Here is a 19,122-nt window from a genome sequence, read left to right as displayed (position 1 = left end):
AGTCACTCCAAGACCTGTTCTGGTCAGTCCATCTATAGGTACAGCCTCCAAATACTTGACGACTGAAGCTAAGATGGCTCTTGAATCTGACTTCAACTTTTCAATCTCTCATTTGAGAAGAAAGCCAGGCAATAATATTAGAGACTTTTCTCTTTCATTCCTACTTTTTTTTTTAACTTCTTACTTACTTTAAATCTGTACTTTAACAGATAATTTTATCACTCTCAGCAATAGTTGTGTAATAAATTAACCTTTGGCTCTTGTTTGAAGCATAAAGTTGTGCTGCTAGTTATTTTTAAATTGAAATAGTTGGGCACCAACTATATACATGCTGATATAAATTATTGTACATGGACCACTCTGAGAAAATACTGGTCTGCGACCACGACGGTGTGCAAGTAGTCACTGCTCATTGCACAAACTGAGTACACATTTCAGAGGCTCACGATTCCCTGTCAAATGAAGTTCTTCACATCTAGCCTATACCTTCTTTTGAGTAGTTTAAATGCATGTTCCCAGCGCTTCCCAATTCACAATCTGAAATAACCTGTCAACAGACACGCAACACAGAACTGATTTTAATTACCATGCCTGCTCTCCTCTAAATCTTCACAGCTCAAAATTGATTAGAACCAACTTTCACAACATCTGAGTAACTAAGGTTATTTAAACATAAGAATAATTCTTATAGCTCTCCTTTGAACAACTTCCAAGCCTGCAGTATCATGTGATGGGATCAAAACTGGGCACAGCACTTCCGATGCTGCCAAGCCAGTGACCTGTGAATAGGATGGTTTCCTTTGACATCCACTGAGTGATTCTATCAATACACCCCTGTTTGCTTTGGCTGCTCTGCATTACTCATAAACTTTCAGTGATGTGCGCACAATAACACCTAGCAAATGGATTGTGAAATGTGGCAAAAATCTTGGAAAGCTGCACAAGAAAAAAGACATTGGCAAGCAGTAGCAGCCTGCTTTTTGATGTGTGATTAGGCTGGATTTCTTGCTATTTAACTTGGCAACTTCTTTGACATTGTGGCAATTGTTAAAAATGTTATGGGAATGGCATTTTTTGCCCATTTCAGGCCAGCCATGAACATCTCCAAGGGCAGTTCAGTGTCATCCGTCTTTGTTAGATGGAATGGCCTCAGTCTATTAGATCAATCAGCTTCAGCTGCTCAACATTTGACCTCTTTCATCAGCAAGACTCAGCTGGTAAAAGTTTCATGAAATTACTTAGAACATAGAACATGAAATGAAAGCTTTGTCCCAGTCAGGCAATTTAACTATTTATCTTTCAAGTGAATAGAGTTCCTGATCTAATGCTTCTGACCTTTTTTTATCAGGTATTTATTTGCTCTGTTGAGACCCTAACAGGTAAAATAGGTAGAATAAAACAAAGAACTGCAAATGCTGGAGATCTGAATCAAATTAAACTGCTGGAGAAACTCAGCAGGTCTGGCAACATTTGCGGAGCCATAACAGAGCTAACATTTTGAGTCCAGTGACCCTTAGATAGAGGTCCAAATGTACTGTATAATTTTTTTTTCATTTGTGCTGCAGGCAGCGGAATTGTCTTCTCTACTTCCAAAATTAATCTACAAGGATGACAGTGAAATCCTAGTTCCTAGAGAAACCATATTTGTAGTTCAAATTTTGGCCCGTGTTGTGCGATCCATTTTTTTCACCACCCTGAAAACTGAGTAAACCTTTAGGGTCTTTATGTTCCTCTATCTTGTTGAATACCTACTTAAGTCATTTATTAAGCCATAATTAAGCCAACCATGATTTCAATCTTGGATGTAATGTTGGTGTTTGTTATTAACCTAAGATACTTACAATTGCCCAGTCTCTATCTCAATTCTTCCACTTTTGACTTTAGCTTTGCTACTTGCAGTCATAATGGTGGGATTTGGCTCATTTATGTACAATCCAAAAACAAGTCATTCTCTGTTTTAAGGAGACCTCCCATAGTCCTTAGCTTTACTTGTGTTCTGACTGGGAGTGCAGTACCTTTTGCTTGTTTCAAATGTTGCAACCACTTATGTTGTAGCCATATCTAATTGGTAACCATTCCTATGCCAACCTCATTATCTTCTCTCCCCACCATTAAATAGTACAGGTGACAGCAGACACTCCTGTCTGACTTCCTTTGCAACATGAAATTGCCTAGACATTATGCAAGATCAGACCCCCAAATTGGATTACAATCTGGTTTAAGAACCAATTGTTCAATTGATAACATTTTAATTCCCAGTTACTTAAAAAAATAAAGCCAGAAGATTTCATAATTTTAAGCAAAAGAAAATGTACTGTACAATTAAAGAATCAACAATATCTACCTCAGTCTGACATTCAGAATTAAAAGGAAAACTGTGGTCAAACAAACCACTGGACATTAAGTGACAGATACAACCAAGGCAGAACCACAAACTTCTCAGCAACCCACCCAGATATTAGTGAGTCCCAAAAGTTCACTAAAATTCTACATCCCTCAAAAGCAATTTATTCTCTTTCAAAATCATAGCCTTTGATTTCCCTCTAAAGTCATCACAATTAAGGTGACCTTAATAACTGCTTAGCTCCAGGTTGCTAAGTGTCTTCAGAGATTGTGCTACACTGAATTTTAAATGATGTTCTGCAGCATTTAATCACTGGCACAACTACAGTTCTTCAGCTGCAGTCAGGCATTGCTTTGCCCCGACTGCCAGAATTACCAACAGACAATAAATATTTCCTGGTCCAAATGACATCTTTCTGGTAGACAGCATCCTTTGGTCTCAACTGAACTGATATCAGAATAGAGACAATCACCTTCAGTCACAGTCTCAGCTCTGAACAGTCTTTTCAGAGCCCTGGCTGAATGAAACTACTAAACAACTCCCAAGGTTGCAGTGAGCTCCCAGCTCCTCAAAGCTAATAACTGCACTTAGCTGTATACAGATGACCAGCTTCTTCCACAGTGCTCCTGACGAACTGAATGTTCACTAATGGCTGTTCACTGACTCTTGAACTGATCTGTGTAACCTATTAACACTGTCCCAGAGAATTTCCCCTTCTTTCCAAGGCAGGATCAAATGTATCAATTCTTCAGGATCAAAAGAGTTTCTAATTAGAGAGAGAAAGACACCCAAGTACACACTTTAGAAACAAATAGCCAACAGTTTTGTTCTGGCACTAATAGAACAAGAGTGAGGCTGAAAAACAAAGTAAAATCAGACAATGGGATAATAATGCAATGTAGACTGAAGGAGGCTGGAAGAAAGTGAGAAAAGAAGCAAGACAAATAACAATGGGTGAATCAAGATTATGGTAAACGGGTGCAGAGTACCTGAGTAAAACATTCCCAGAGGTTGAAGTACTATGTAATTTCCATTCCATAAAAATGTACATTAATGGATGAAAAGATTATTTCAAATTTCTTTAAAAGCAAAGGGCATTTTTTTGTCACTGAACTGTTCACATTTCTATTCTATTGCACACATGATAAATGTCTCGAGGTCCAACTTGAAGATCAAAGAGGCAAGGAAAAAGAAAATAGTGTGGACCAAGAGTAGTGCAACAGCTTCTATACAGGAACATGGGAACTGAAGGGGGCCTTTCAGTCCATTCAGCTGCCTAGCCATTCTAGATCATGACTGATCATCTTCTCAATGCCACTTTCACACACTATTTCCATTTTCCTTAAAGTCATTAGTGTCAGCAACTTATCGATTTCTGTCTTAAACCTGCAACAATGACTTTCCACTGCCAACTGGGGTGGAGAATTCCAAAAATCCGCCATCCTCTGAGTGAAGAATTCCTCCTCATCTCAGCGTTAAATGGCCTTACCCCCATCCTGAAATTGTGGTTTCTGGTTCTAGAGTCACCAGCAATGGGCAATAACCCAATCTATATTCACCCTCTCATGCTCAATAAGAATTTTGTAAGTTTCAATGAGATCAACTCTCTTCCTTTGAAACTGTAAAGAATAAAGTTTCTTAGTTCTCACTCTGTAAGACAATTGTTATCTCAGAGATTAATGTAGTGATTTTCCTCTACATTAAGTATCCCTTTCCTTAGGTAAGGAGATAAACACAGTACAGAACATTCCAAAGCTCCATAAGCTACAAAATGATATCTCCACTTCTGTACTCAGATCCCCTTCCAACAGACCATTTGCCTTTTTCAGTACTCACTGCATCTTCATGCTACACCAAATGAAATGCAGAATGTAAACTTTATCTTCACTTTAAAACAGTAACTTAGTGTGGTGAAGGCTATCATTTGTGTATAATAAGTAACAGAAGCAGCACATGAAATGAGAACAAGATGCAAAAAGATTCAGAATGGTGCCACCCTGGGAGTGGATATTTTATGTTGTTGAATCTTTTCTCTGACCATTTTGTCAATATTTCTGTCAAGTTATTTAAAGAACAGGGTCTCATATCAATACGAATGTTAACATACTTTAAAATTCTGTTGTTGTTGTTCTCCACTATGGACATATGTTGATGTATGTTGGTTGTTTAGGTTCTTTAAAACTGCAACTGAATTATTTAACAAAACAAAAAGATAAATAGTTTTGGCAAAAACATTACTATACTACTGTCCATAATAGTAAACTACATGAATTAATTTATTGATGGTTCTCATATTTTCACAGCACTGTAATGTTTTAACATATACATAAGATATATTATAAACTTTACCGTTATTACCCTGATCCCTGATGTCTGTGCATTTATGAATTTTCTGCTGAACTTCCAGAATGATTGTGTGTCACGTTTTCTTCAACCTATTTCAAAAAGTTAAAAGTTGAGGCTCCACAGAGGAACAACAGAACAGGAGTAGGCCATTTCATTCCATGGCCAGAGGCAAATGCAAATTCAAAGTGTAAAGATAATTAGTGCTGAATTCAACAGAAAATGTTAGTGGTTTTCAGTCACCTTCCTGTGCATCAGTTTATCTATATTTTTAGTTAGTTGGTAAGATCTGTGCTCATCTTGAGTTGCAATAATTGATCAGATGAACATGTTGTTATCATGAAGGCAACTAACACTGTCCAAATTTACATTCAAGGATTATTTGCACACTATAGAATTATGAGATTCTATACGAGTAAAACTCTCTTCTTCATTCAAGTTATTTTTGCTCCTGGGACTCTCAGGACTGCAACAAACGCTCACTTTCTGTGTACAACTGCATCAGCAAAAATTAACACAAAATAATAGCATGTGAATGTGGGAAAAGAAAGCAACTTTTACCAAGAAAACCCCAAAGTCATCTGAAGTTTGCAATTCAATTCACGTCTCATTCCAACTGTCAGCATACATTTTAGCAGAAGGAACAATAGGTGAAGCTCCCAATTGTATAATTCATCTGGATGCAGTTATATTTTCCTATATGCTGGGAAATGAAGCAATAAAGATAGAGTTTTCTCTCAAAACTTTATGCTGGCCAGAACAGAATAAGTCTTTTTGATTGGTTTACAGAATGTGGGCATTGCTGGCTGTGCCAGCATTTATTGCGCATCACTAACTGTGTCTGGGAAGGCAGTGGTGAATTGTTTTCTTGAACCTGCAGCTCATTCGCTGTAGGTAATCCCACAATGCCATTAGGGAGGGAGTTTCAGAATTCTGAACCCAAATTATCTACATTACAGCAGTTTGGTACTTCTATCCAACATATAAGGTCTGATTTTTCAACTAAATCTTTAGTTGACACCGTGCCTTGTTATCCTAATCTCTTCGAATCATACAGCTGTACAGCATGAAAACAGACCCTTCAGTCCAACTCGTCCATGGCGACCATATATCCTAACCTAATCTAGTCCCATTTGCCAGCACTTGGCCCATATCCCTCTAAACCGGAGGGGCACGGTGGCACAGTGGTTAGCACTGCTGCCTCACAGCACCAGAGACCCGGGTTCAATTCCCGCCTCAAGCAACTGACTGTGTGGAGTTTGCACATTCTCCCCGTGTCTGCGTGGGTTTCCTCCGGGTGCTCCGGTTTCCTCCCACAGTCCAAAGATGTGCAGGTCAGGTGAATTGGCCATGCTAAAAAATTGCCCGTAGTGTTAGGTGAAGGGGTCAATGTAGGGAAATGGGTTTGGGTGGGTTGCTCTTCGGAGGGTCGGTGTGGACTTGTTGGGCCGAAGGGCCTGTTTCCACACTGTAGGGAATCTGTAGGGAATCTAATCTAAACCGTTCCTATTCACATATCCATCCAAATTCCTTTTAAAATGTTTAATTGTACTAGCCTCCATCACTTTCTGTGACAGTTCATTCCATACATGCACCACCCTCTGTGTGAAAACGTTGTCCCTTAGGTCTGTCTTAAATCTTTCCCTTCTCACCTTAAATCTATGCCCTGTAGCTTTGGACTCCACTACTCTGGGGAAAAGGCCTTAGCTATTCACCTACCCATGCCCCTCATGATTTTGTAAACTTCTATAAAGGACACTCCTCAGCTTCCAACGCTCCAGGAAAAGTAGCCCCAGCCTATTCAGCTACTTCTTATAGTTTAAACCCTTCAACACTGGGAACATCCTTGTAAATCTTCTCTGAACCCTTTCAAGTTTCACAACATCTTTCCTATAGCAAGAAACTCAGAACTGAACTAAGTATTCCAAAAGTGGCCTAAACAAAGTCCTTTCCAGCTGCAACATGACCTCGCAACACCTATACACAATGCACTGATGAATAAAAGCAAGCTTACCCTTTTCATCACTCCTGTCTACCTGCTTATTCATAATTCTGCCTCAGTTGCAATTTTACAGATTTCTCTAGCCCAGTTTTGCTTTGACCATCCATTCAGAGTAATTATATTACAAAGAATCTCTTTTAGCACCTTATTTCTTTGCCAGGTTGTCAGATGTATTCTTATCCATGACCTAGGGAGCTATTTTCTTTCAGTTCCCTAATGTTACCTTCAATGCATACAATTGGTCTTTTTTTTAAATTGAAAATAGTCATAAATATGTTAAGTATTAATCATTTATCTGCCTTCAATCCCATCAATTCACCCCATACCATTTCTCTTCTAACACTAATTTCCTCAACATTTGTGGTCTATTATCTGTATCCAAAGTATCCACAGAACCAAAGCACTTATTCCTACGGGACCTACATTTGTCTTAACCAATCTTTTTCCCTTCACATACCTATAGAAACTTTTAAGTTCCCTAAAAGCTTACTCTCATTCTCCAAATGTCCTTTCTTAATAAATCCCTTGTTCTATGCTAAATTCTAAACTGCTCCCACTGGCCAATTTGTATGTCTGTTCCTTGGATTTAATAACATTTCTAATTTCTTTTGTAAGAAATAATTTGGCCACTTTTCCTGTTTCTTTTTGTACCAGACAGGAATTATTGCAGGTCATCAATGCACTCTTGGAATGTTTGCCATTGCCTTCACACTATCACCCTGTTTAGTAACATCCCCAATCTATCATAACCAATTTGTGCCTCACACAGTTGTAATAGTCTCAAAATGAACTATGTCACTCTCCATTCCGATGAGGAATTTTATCATCTTATGGTTGTTAATCCCCAGGGAGTGTCACAAAACTAGGTTCTCTCATTGCTTTCTCAGGTCTAGGATGGCTTGTTTTCCAGTTTGTTCATCAACATGTTGGTCCAGAAATCCATTCCATATACTGCACACTTCAGGAATTCCTCCTCAATAGTATTATTATTAATTTAACTTGCCCAATCGAGAGACAAATTAAAGTCAACCATAATTACATATGTTCCTTTATCAATGCATCTTTAACTTTCTGTTTAATGCCATTTCCAACATCACCACTACAGTTTGGAGCTCTGTATACAACCCCCACTAATGTTTTTTGCCCCTTGGCAATTCTCAGCTCTACCCGTGCAGATTCGATATTACCAGAGGTAAAATCCTTCCTCACCATTGCATTAATACTCTCTTTAATCAGTAAAGAATCCACTGCTTTTACCTTTTTAATCCATTGTTTCCAAATACAGAATACCCCTGGATGTTCAGTTCCCATCCTTAGTCACCCTGTAGCCATGTCTCGTAATCCTAATTATATCTGATCTGCATTCATCAGTTTGTATGATTGTGAATGCTCTGCACTTTATTGTGAATGCTCTGCACATTAAGGTGCACAACCTGTGGCTTGTCTTTTTAGCCTGACTCCTCCTGTTTCCATTATTTTTCACTGCGGCCTGTTTGATCCTCGCCCTTGATTTCTTTGCCTGTTACTTATTCGTTTTTCTGTCTTTTCTTCTTCCCCTCAATTCCCCTATGTCTGACTCCTTGCATTGGTTCCCAGCCCCTGGCCATTTTAGTTTAAAGCCTTCCTATCCACTCTAGAAAATATTCCACCTAGAACATCAGTCCTGTTTCTGCCCAGGTTAAACTGTCCAGTTTGTATTGGTCCCTCCTGTCCCAGAATTGGTCCCAATGCTCCAGGAATCTGAAACCCTCTCCTCTTCAGTCATGTATTTATCTGATATATCCTGCTACTTCTTGGCTGACTAGCACATGGCGCTGGTAGTAATCCTGATATCACTACTTTTGAGGTAGTACTTTTCAACTTGCTTCCTAACTCCCTACATTCTGCTTTTCAGATTTCATCCCTTTTTCAACCAATGTCATTTGTAACAAACACTGGCTGTTCACCATCCCTATCCAGAATGTCTTGTACCTGTTCTGAGATATCCTTGACCCAAGCACCAGGAAGGCAAAATGCCATCCTGGAGTCTTCATTGTGGCCACAGAAATGCCTATCTCTTCTCCTTACAATTGAATCCCCCTATGACTATTGCATTTCTACAATTTTAACTCCTCTCCTGTGCAGCAAACCCAACTGTAGTTCCGCAAATCTGACTGTTGCTGTGTTCCTTTGAGAGGCCATTATGGTATCCAAAGCAGTATATCTGTTTTGCAGGGAACAGCCAGAACAGATTTCTGCACAGCCTGCCTAGTCCTCTTGTTCTGCCTGCTGGTTACCCATTCCCTTCCGGCCTATGAAGTTTTAGCCTGCAGTCTGACCCTCTCTCTATGCATTCTATTCACAACGCTCTCTGACACATTGATGCTCTACAGTGCCCCCAGCCACTGTTCCAGCTCCAAAACCTGGGCTTCCAGGAACTGCCGTTGTAGACATGTACACATGCTGGTCCTGGACACTGAAAATGTTCCTGACTTCACAAGTAGAGCAGAAAGAGCACACAACAGCTTTGAGCTCTTTTGCCATGACATACCCCTTTAAACTAAACCTTTTGGAAAATATTTAACATCGATTACTGTCGGACCCATATTTGTTGGTCTTCATTATGATAGAATATAGACCTAACAAATTATAAATTGCAAAAAAAGTAAAAAGTAATTTCCCCTCAGCACTGAATTCCAACTGGGCTCCAAATTCCCTGATACACACACACATACTGGCTATATGTCACTCAGGATGTGCTGTCTCAAAAATAACATTTTGACTCCCCTAGTTATACAGAACTGCAGGGCAAATTTTGCAAAACATAGATTATGATGTTAACAAATATACAATGGATACAGTAATAGATGTATTCATCCATTCAGAAGCTTTGATGTTTAGGGCAGTAAATCCTCAGACTCTACCCATTCCTATTCCTTTGGGACTGAAGGTGTACAAGAATAGGAGTGGAAGTCAGATGCACACTACAATTTGTTAAAATGGAAGGAAGATTTTGGAGATCACATGTACCCTGCCCATGCTTGTGATATAACAACAACATCTGAGAAGGGTAGTGCATGGTTACTAAGGTCAATCCCTTGTGGATTCTCTGTTGTTTGCACATGGCACAGTAATTTGAGGTGGCATGGGGCAGCATGATGGCTTGGGGCGGCATGGTGGCTCAGTGGTTAGCACTGGCACTGCTCTCTCACAGTGCCAGGGACCCAGGTTTGATTCTTGCTTCGGGTGATTGTGCAGAGTTTGCACATTCTCCCTGTGTCTGTGTAGGTTTCCTCTGGGTGCTTCGGTTTCCTCCCACAATCCAAAGATGTGCAGGTCAGATGAATTTGCCCATGCTAAATTGTTCATAGTGTTAGTGCATTAGTCAGAGGGAAATGGGTCTGGGCGGGTTACCTTTCGCAGGGTTGGTGTGGACTTGTTCAACTGAATGGCTTGCTTCCACACTGTAGGGAATCTAATCAAATCAATCTACACACCTCTCATTTTGGGTTTTGGATTATTGTACATGGATAAGGATGGGTGGCTCCAATACATGCAATAGTGTACTTGTAGTAAGACAGCAATTTGCACACACAACTGATTACACGAGTTGAATATATATCAACAGGTGTGGAAGATTATTTGCAATAATATGTCACCATTACTACTAGAGTGCCCTCAGAATGTCTTCTTCTTTCTTTCCCTCTCACTTCTGTCTAAAAGTCCCTGAAACTCCATCCTGTCTAAAGGCAAATAGCATTCCCTTGGCTTCAATCCTTACAGGACTGAGGATGGCAGACAGAATGGATGTAGACTGCCTAGCCAACTTTGGAGTGCCTTGAGGGGAGTCTTGGTGCCCAATGGCAATGTCCTGTCTCATTGTGAGGAAGGGACACAGAAGTGAGGTTAAGGTCTGTCATCCTTTTTCCACTTTGCTGTTAGTGGCTAAGGTCCAATGGCTAGGGTGGTAGAGGGCAAGTATGTGTGTATATCTAGTTGTGTTTAGTTAATGTGTAATAAAGAGTGTTACTTTGGAGTTAAGTCTGAAGACAGTCCTTGATTTTGCCTTCTTGACTGGTCTGTCTTGAATTCAAACCCTCAGTGTGGCATCAAGTCACATGATAAAATACATACTACTTCAGGACTTTTCTGAAGTACCTAGGCATGTTAGATTAATGTAAAACCAAGAATGAGAGATGCTGGAAATCTGAAACAAAAACAGAAACTGCTGGATAAACTCAGTAGGTCTGGCAGAATCTGTGAAGAGAAAGCAGAGTCAATGTTTTGGGCCCTTCTTTAGAAATAGATAGAAAATTACAATCCCTACAGTGTGGAAACAGGCCATTTGACCCAGCAAGTCCACACAAACTCTCTGAAGAACATCCCACCCAAACTCATCCCCCAACTCTATCCCTGTAACCCTGCATTCCCCATGACTAATCCACCTAACCTACACATCCCTGGACACTATGGGCAATTTAACATGGCCAACCCACCTAACCTGCACATCTTTGGACTGTGAGAGGAAACTGGAGAACCAGGAGGAAACCCATGCAGACACAGGGAGAATGTGCAAACTCCACACAGAGAGTTGTCTGAGGGTGGAATTGAACCTGGGCCCCTGGCACTGTGAGGCAACAGTGCTAACCACGGAGCCACTGTGCTGCAAGATTGCAGGTTAGAAAAGATGGTATATATGATGAAGATAGAGGGAGGGAGGGGAGGCAGTAAAGGACTAAGCGATAGGTAGAAACAGAGCCCAGAGAGAGAGAGAGAGAGAGAGAGAGAAAGACATTTATGCAGGCAGTAGCATGCATAATACCAAGCCAGGGAGACAGAAAAGCTGATAATGGGAACCATTAGTAGGTGAAAATGGGTTGATTGTGCTGAAAGCAGCCTACGTCGTGGCAGGGCCTGGGGTCTAGGAGTGGGTATAGGACATGGAAGAAGGTGCTAAGGGTCAGAATGTATTGAACTGGATATTGAGTCCTTAAGGCCACTGTGTCTCCAAGTAGAAAATGAAATGTTATTCTTCCAGCCTGTGCTGACCCTGATTGGACCACTGCAGCCGGCGTGAAACAGAAATGATAGATGCCACCTTCCCATTGAAACAGAAAGTATAAGTCAAAAATAGTTTTGGCAATTAAGAAATCTGCAATTACCAGATATTAAACTATAAAATGAATAGAGATAGATTGAATTACCTAAACAGAAACAGAATTGCTAGGTTAAATGTTCTTTTTTTCTCTTTTTAACATGCTTTAACATCCAAAATTATATATTCGTAAGCATGGTTTGTTTTCAGATCAGCTGACATTCATCTTTACCGTCAGTTAAAAGGATGCTCGGATCATTTTTAATCATAATTACTTTATATGTCATTACGATTCTCTGTGTTAGATGGATTCAAATTGTAGTTAATTGAACAACTAAAATTAACTCATATTGAAAATGTCAGTGATCTTGCCATAAGTTAACCCTGAAATGCCTCAACTATCTGAAATAGCAAAATTCTGACCATATTATATTTACTGTCATCATTCTAATTAATTTAGTATGCAATATTAATTATATAGAAATGCTGTGATAAGCTTCTGGGACAGGTGGAATTTGAACACAGGCGTCCTGTTCCAGAGATAGGGACACTACTGCAATGCCACAAAAGCAATTTTTAACATTACCATTCCAGTAACATTAGTATTGTACCACTGCCTCCCCCTTATCATCACTCTACTGAGCAAATCACAAGTTCTAATTAGCCTACCATCCATTATAATCGATAAATGAGGACAGGTATTTGGTAATCAAATTTGCAAATCACAGAACATTTCCCTGTGAACCACAACACAAGCTAGCTACACTTCTGTTATCAACTAATACAGTGCAAATACGTTAGGCTGATTCTCTTTCTAATCACTGGCTGCTTTGTAATTAAGCTCTAATTTTCATTTGGCATTCCTACCACTTAATGATTGCATGAAGAACAGCAACTCTCAGATGCTTTTTGATTTGGTTTGATTTTAGATTTTGAGCTGGAAAGTACTATATAAAATTTAAGATCTGTATTTTTCAATTGTCTGCAAAAGGGTGTAGGCTTCCAGTGTGCCTCCCTTTTACGAAATTCTCCTTTGAGACCAAACCAATTCCTTTGTGCTGAGCAATTCCACTTTCTTTCTCAATTCAATCAATCTGCTAATTACTAACTACTTTGTCAACACAATTTCCACTAATATGTTACCCAGAGGCATGTACAGCTATTGTGAAATATAGCTGTTTCCACACTCTATCATTCTAATTGACATTTACATATACCTCGTGTATTCGAAAGGATAAAGGCATCATTAGAGATCTATTAGTATTAAGCAGTTTGATGGCAAAGTTTGTTGATTTAAAGACAAAAGAACTTTCATTTATACAGTGCTTTGTACAGTTTCAAGCTATTCACAGCCAATTAATTACTTTTTGAAGTATAATTGCTGTTGTCATGTCTGCAAAAGCAGCCAATTTGCACAAAGCAAAGCTTTCTCACCTCCATTAGTTTTATCCAGCAGCACAGTAGGGGGGTGAGAAGCTGCTCTTGCCAGGTCAATTGCCAGGTCATCTTGGAAGTTTCAGGGCTGATGAAGGGGTATCTCACCCGATTGAGTACCTTCTGCCCTTCACATTACCTGTTCTGCTCTAAAACTCCCACCCCAACACCCATCGACTGACCTGTCATTCACCAGTAACCCGACTAACTAGTCTGCTGCAGTGACCACACATCCCAGTGGCACTGCCCAGACCAAAGGCTTTTAGTTGCTCTTGAAGGAAATATCTTGCCTCAAGACACACAAGTTCAGCAACGAGGTACCCTTTCCGGACAGTGACTGGAACCACTGCCTGTGTGAAATTCTGACAGGTTTCTCCAATTGCCTGGAGCAGAATTTGAAAACCCAATCTCACTGAGTCATACTTATATGTCACCAATTTTCTCCAAAACAATGAATACATTTTGCCATCTAGCAAGAGGCAACTAAAAGAATAGTGAAGCTAATAAAAATGATACATCTCATGTGGCTCTGCTAACTTGCATAGCTCCAAACACAGGAGGCATTGTGAAACCATGGCGACTCACAAATTACAAGCCGCAAGCTCAAATGTACCAAGCTATTTCACACACACTCACAACAGGGTGAGATAACAGGAAGCCACTGCACTGGATCCTCTGCCGAGTCAGGGTCAGTGGCACATTTCCCTGCAGTGTATTTTCTTCCTGTTCCCAATTCCTGTGGGGCCAGTGAATGCTGAACAATGTGAAACAGCATTGGGTTTTGTGAGAGAAATGGATTTTGTGGAACATGAATCTCTTTGTCCAGTGTGCAGAGTAACCACTCTATCACTGCGACTGAACACTCTCCTAAGATTTAAAGGCATTAATCCAATATCATTTTTTTTAAAACCGACAATTCATATTGCTGAACAGAATTGGTAAAATAGTACCTTTAGCCATTAGCATGTTAGTGATTATTCATACACAATGAATAAAATGTAGCTCATTGCATAATGTTGCTTCAGCAGATTTTAACATGAGTTCCTAACCATGATGGAGAAATAATAAACACTGTACCACCAATGATAAAGCATTAAGTCTTCAAAAGTGTAAAACAACACACAAATATTCAGTAATGGGAGTCTTCTTTGACTGGGAATCTAAAATCAAAACTGTAGAGAGAACTAATAAAGAATAAACCTGCCAGAGAACTACAGAAGTCAGATAAATTGGCTCTCGATAATTTCCAAAGCTCATGGAAATTGGATAAAGATGTAACTATGCTGGTAACCATGCAATGATTTACATTCTTGATTTTCTTACAGTTAAAACAGCACTAGGTTTTGACTGAAATCATTTTCCAGTGATTTGTTATCAGGTTGGATTTGCTACAAATTTGGCAATGGATGAGTGAATATTTTGCTGAATGGTGTATCCACTGTTTTCACAGATTTTTTTGCAGAGGCTATGACACACAATCAAGACATCTCCTTGAAGATATTTGGCACATCTTTTCATTGGCAAAACAAAGCCACTTCATTGGCCTCTCTTCTCACTTCACTGTTATGCTCCAACTAATTGGTATTCATGGATTGGAGACCAGAGAGCAAGTGTTCTTTTGAATTCATCTAGATTTGAGCAGAGAAAATCCAACTATCACCTCATGATGCTCAATGGCATTGCCATCTCTGGATTCCCATTATCAATATCCTAAGGGTGACTATTGATCAGAAACTAAACTGGACTAGCAACATAACTGCTGTGCCTATTACAGCATATGAGAGACTGGGAATTCTGTAGCAAGTATCTCACCTGTTGACTCAGCCCCCTTCCGCTTCCCCCCACCCTAACACATGTCTGATGAAGAGCTTATGCCTGAAACATTGACTCTCCTGATCCTAAGATGCTGCCTGACTTGCTGTGTTTTTACAGCACCACACTTTGACTCCTCAGAATCTGTCCACAATCTTCAATACGTAAGTCAGAAGTGCGATAGAATCCTGCCCACTTGCCTGCATGAATGCAGCTCTGCCAACATTCAAGAAGCTTGGAAGGTTTCAAGACAAAGCAGCCTATTTGATTGGTACTCCACCCACCACCCTCAACATTCATTTCCTTCACCACTACAATGGCATCACTGCATACTATCTACAAGAGTATTTGTTACCAGCAATAAAAGGCAATAGAGTGCCGCTATTAAAAATTAATCATTATCCATCTGTGCATGTGCAGATATGCTCCATCAAACCACAGAACCATAGAAAAGTTACATCACAGACAGAGGCCGTCATATCTGCATTAAATGAATAAACTAGTTGCCCATTCTAATTCCATTTATTACCACTTGGTCTGTAGACATGCAGGTTATAGCATGTGGTGCAGATCCAAGTTTTTTCATGTAAGTGAGTATTTCCACCTCATCCACCAACTGGGCAGTGAATCCCAGACACGTACCACCCTTTGGTAATTTACCCTTCCACCATGGGAAACAGGTCTTCCTGCTATAATTGTTTTCTCTACTCTATCAAAGCCTCACCCTCACCACCATTATTCTGTACACATCAATTAAGTTCTAACAAAATCAACTCTACAACTCTAGCCTATCTAATCTGACCTCATTGCTGCAATTTCCGAGCCCTGGCAACATATTTGTAAATCTCTCCCTCAAACAATTATGTCTTTTCAATAATATGGTGACCAGAACTACATATAGAACTGAATGTAGGTTTGCTTGCTGAACTGGAAGGTTCATTTTTAGATGTTTCATCACCATACTCAGTAACATCTTCAGTGAGCCTCTGGATGAAGCTCCAGATAGAACTACATAAAACTCTAGCTGTGGCCAAACTGTTGTCTTATATAGTTCCAGCATTACATCCCTGCTCTTGGGTTCAATACCCTCACCACTTGCAGCAAAACTCAAACATATACAAATACATAATTTCTCCTGATTGGAGCTATTTATTTCACAGTTAAAATGGCCAATCTCATAAAGAAGAGAAAAACAATTGCTGAGTTATTTTACTAATCACATCAAACAATAAGAACCTGTAATTAAGAGAAATAAAGTTTCTCTAAGTAGGAACTTTACCTATACAGTATTCAAAACTGAGGAATGTGAACAGACAATCTTGCAACTTCCCTCTTCAAATTCCTTGCACATACTGAATTCTGTTAGGCCTAAGGCTGGTATGCTGCTGTTGTGTAGGAAGCATTTAGTTTGAAGCAAGACCAAATGAAATTAATTGTCAGATAACATCACACTGCAATGCTGCATTTCTCCACATGCTTGTTTATTGCTTCACTGATTGCGTTAATGGTGAAGCCAGACTATAACATGCACTGCAATGACTCACAAAGGCTCCTGTGGCCTCTACCATCTAGAAGGGTTAGGCTAGCGGAGCATCAGAACACCATCACCTGCAAGTTCCCCTCAAGCCATGTATCATCCTGACTTGGAACTATATCACCATTCCTTTACTGTCACTGGGTTAAAATCCTAGAACTCCCTCCTTAACAGGAAGGTCGGTATAGCTCTACATACAGACTGCAGTGATTCCAGGCAGCTTATCATCAACATCTCAAGGGAAATTTGAACTGCCAATAAATGCTGGCCTAACCAATGATGCCTACATCTCATGAATTAATTTTTAAAAAATGTTAGAAATGAAAATGGTTGCCTTTCAGTTAAGGAATGTGTGCAAAGGCAGATAATGTAGTGAATCATGAATTTGCATTAATTTCACAACTCATCAGCTATTAATTCAACAGTACCCTAATATAGGATCTGAGCACATATGGAGGAGTGTCATCCTATTAGGTAATGTAGGAGGAAACCAAAAAAGTACAGAATATACAAAATCTTCCTTTCTTAACCCCATATTTGTCTTAATGAAAATTAAAAATTCAAGTTAACACATGATCAATGATGCTTATGTTTAGATTATTGAAGCTTTTGTGATGTAACATTAAAATATAAAAAGATATTCTCTGCAAGCAGAATCAAAACCAAACCCTAGAAAGTTTTGTTATAAAATATTGGATACTGATAAACTATAACTTTGGGTGTAACTTTATGCCCATTCAGAACTGGTAAAAATACAGTTCCCTCACATTCTATGGCCTATAGAATAAGAGAGGAGCTTTGTTCTGAGCTATGTGGGGTTTCTGTGGACACCACTCAGGAACCATGTAAACAGTTGAGGGGATTTTGGGTCAATAAGATTCTGCAACAAAATCAGTAATTATCTATTTCCACAGTAAAACAGGTTTTATAGCCCTTGGAGTATGTGATGGCCTGGTGGTAAAATTGCTAGACTATTAATCCAGAGATCCAAGTGATGTTCTGGGGATCCATGTTTGAATCTTGCCATGACAGATACTGGAATTTTAATTCAATAATAATCTGGAATTTACAATTTAATGATGGCTATAAAACAATTGCTGATTGTCAGGGAAATCCCATCTGGTTCACTGATGTCCTAAGTTAAGGAAGGAAATCTGCGTCCTTACCCTGGTCTGGTCTACATGTGACTCCAGAACCCATAGCAATGTGGTTGACTCTTAACTGCTCTATGGGCAATAACTAATGGACTAGCTAGTGATGTCTAGATCCCATGAATGAATAAAAAAAAACTGCAAGGCAATTCTTTGATTGATTTTCTTAATGTGCCTTGGGTACAAAAAAGGTATTTTCTCTTTTCTCTGCCTTAACTGAATATCCTGCTATTGCTTTTTCTGAGAAGTGAAGATTACTTTCACATGTGGGTAGCACATCTGCTAGGGCCGCAATGTGCAAAATCTAACAGACAAAACAAACAGCAGAGCTGCTGTCAGAACAGGAAATAAATAATGGAGAGAAAAATAATCTAAACAGAAGGTTGAGTATTAATTGGATACTTGTGCATCCATCATACTTTATTCGACAATAAAAGTCAAAAAACAGTAAAGTTAACCAGAACTGTGCAGAGACATATGATTCCATTTCCTTTTTTCTCTTTCCAATGATTGATGAGCTTTTTAAATATGCAACCCACAGCCCACATCCCTTGCTATTGGTGGCAGCGCAGCATTTTTATCACTGCATCATCAAATTTCTCAGGAAAACAATCACTTTGCTCTGTTGTGCAGCAGTGATTGATGTGGTGTGATATTCCTTCTACACTTGCTGCATACACAACACACCGCAACAGCTAGGCGCTCACCAGGCTTGACCCCATACGCTTTCAACTTCATAAAACATGCAAAGGAATCATGTTGCCTGCTTCAGAACTCACTACAGCTGTGGCTCTGACATTTGCTGACAAGGAAGCAAATGTAACTCTAGTCAGTGCTGTTTTCATTAGCCATTTCTCTGCCCTTAGATGAACCAGATTGTGACACAGCAGCTTGCTTTGTTGAGGTGTGATATCTTCTTAAACAGTTCCCTTGCCTTCTTCAACTTTTGTTCCAATAGTAAGTGCAAGGACTTCATGGATTTTTTTTTGTCACAAAGATTGGCACCATTTGTTTAGCACTGTCTGTTACTTTGTTCCATTCCCCTAGCCTTTTGGGAGAAATTTCCCCCAAACCTCCTGCTTCCCAGGCCTAATCTCATGTCCTTCTCTCAATTCCATCACTGCATTCTCTAACCTCATCATACCCATGAGACTCACCACCTATGCTCTTCGATCCTATCCCAACCAAACTGTTGATCACTCAAGTCCCTAACTGAGATCTATTTAGCTGATATTGTTGACAATACTTTTTCACAGGACATTGTTATCTCCTGCCTTCAAATTTTCCCTCTCCTTAAAATACCACTCAACAGCCTTACCATTTGCCATCTTCCCCTCCTGGCTAAGTCCTTGAACCAATTGTCATTTTACAATGAATATCCATCTTTACTACAATTCCGTATGTGATTCCTCCAGACAGGTTTGCAGC

At 39.6% G+C, this 19,122-nt stretch overlaps 1 protein-coding gene across 6 annotated transcripts in view; it reads right to left on the bottom strand.

The window, feature by feature from the left end:
• The window catches only part of LOC122563199 (chemokine-like protein TAFA-5), a 348,864-nt gene that overhangs the window by 42,569 nt on the left and 287,173 nt on the right, over positions 1–19,122 (bottom strand). Inside the window, exon 4 of one of the 6 annotated variants that reach the window (XR_015750995.1) lies at positions 4,694–4,779. The exons of the other annotated variants lie outside the window; for them this stretch is intronic. The gene's annotated coding sequence lies outside the window, so the exon portion shown is untranslated. The remainder of the gene's footprint in view (positions 1–4,693; positions 4,780–19,122) is intronic. 6 annotated transcript variants of the gene reach the window in all.

This window comes from Chiloscyllium plagiosum, unplaced genomic scaffold (genome assembly GCF_037043375.1).
Source record: "Chiloscyllium plagiosum isolate Xiang-an unplaced genomic scaffold, Cpla_swu_hap1 HiC_scaffold_26, whole genome shotgun sequence".
NCBI classification, from domain to species: domain Eukaryota; kingdom Metazoa; phylum Chordata; class Chondrichthyes; order Orectolobiformes; family Hemiscylliidae; genus Chiloscyllium; species Chiloscyllium plagiosum.
This window is presented reverse-complemented; position numbering and strand designations above follow the sequence as displayed.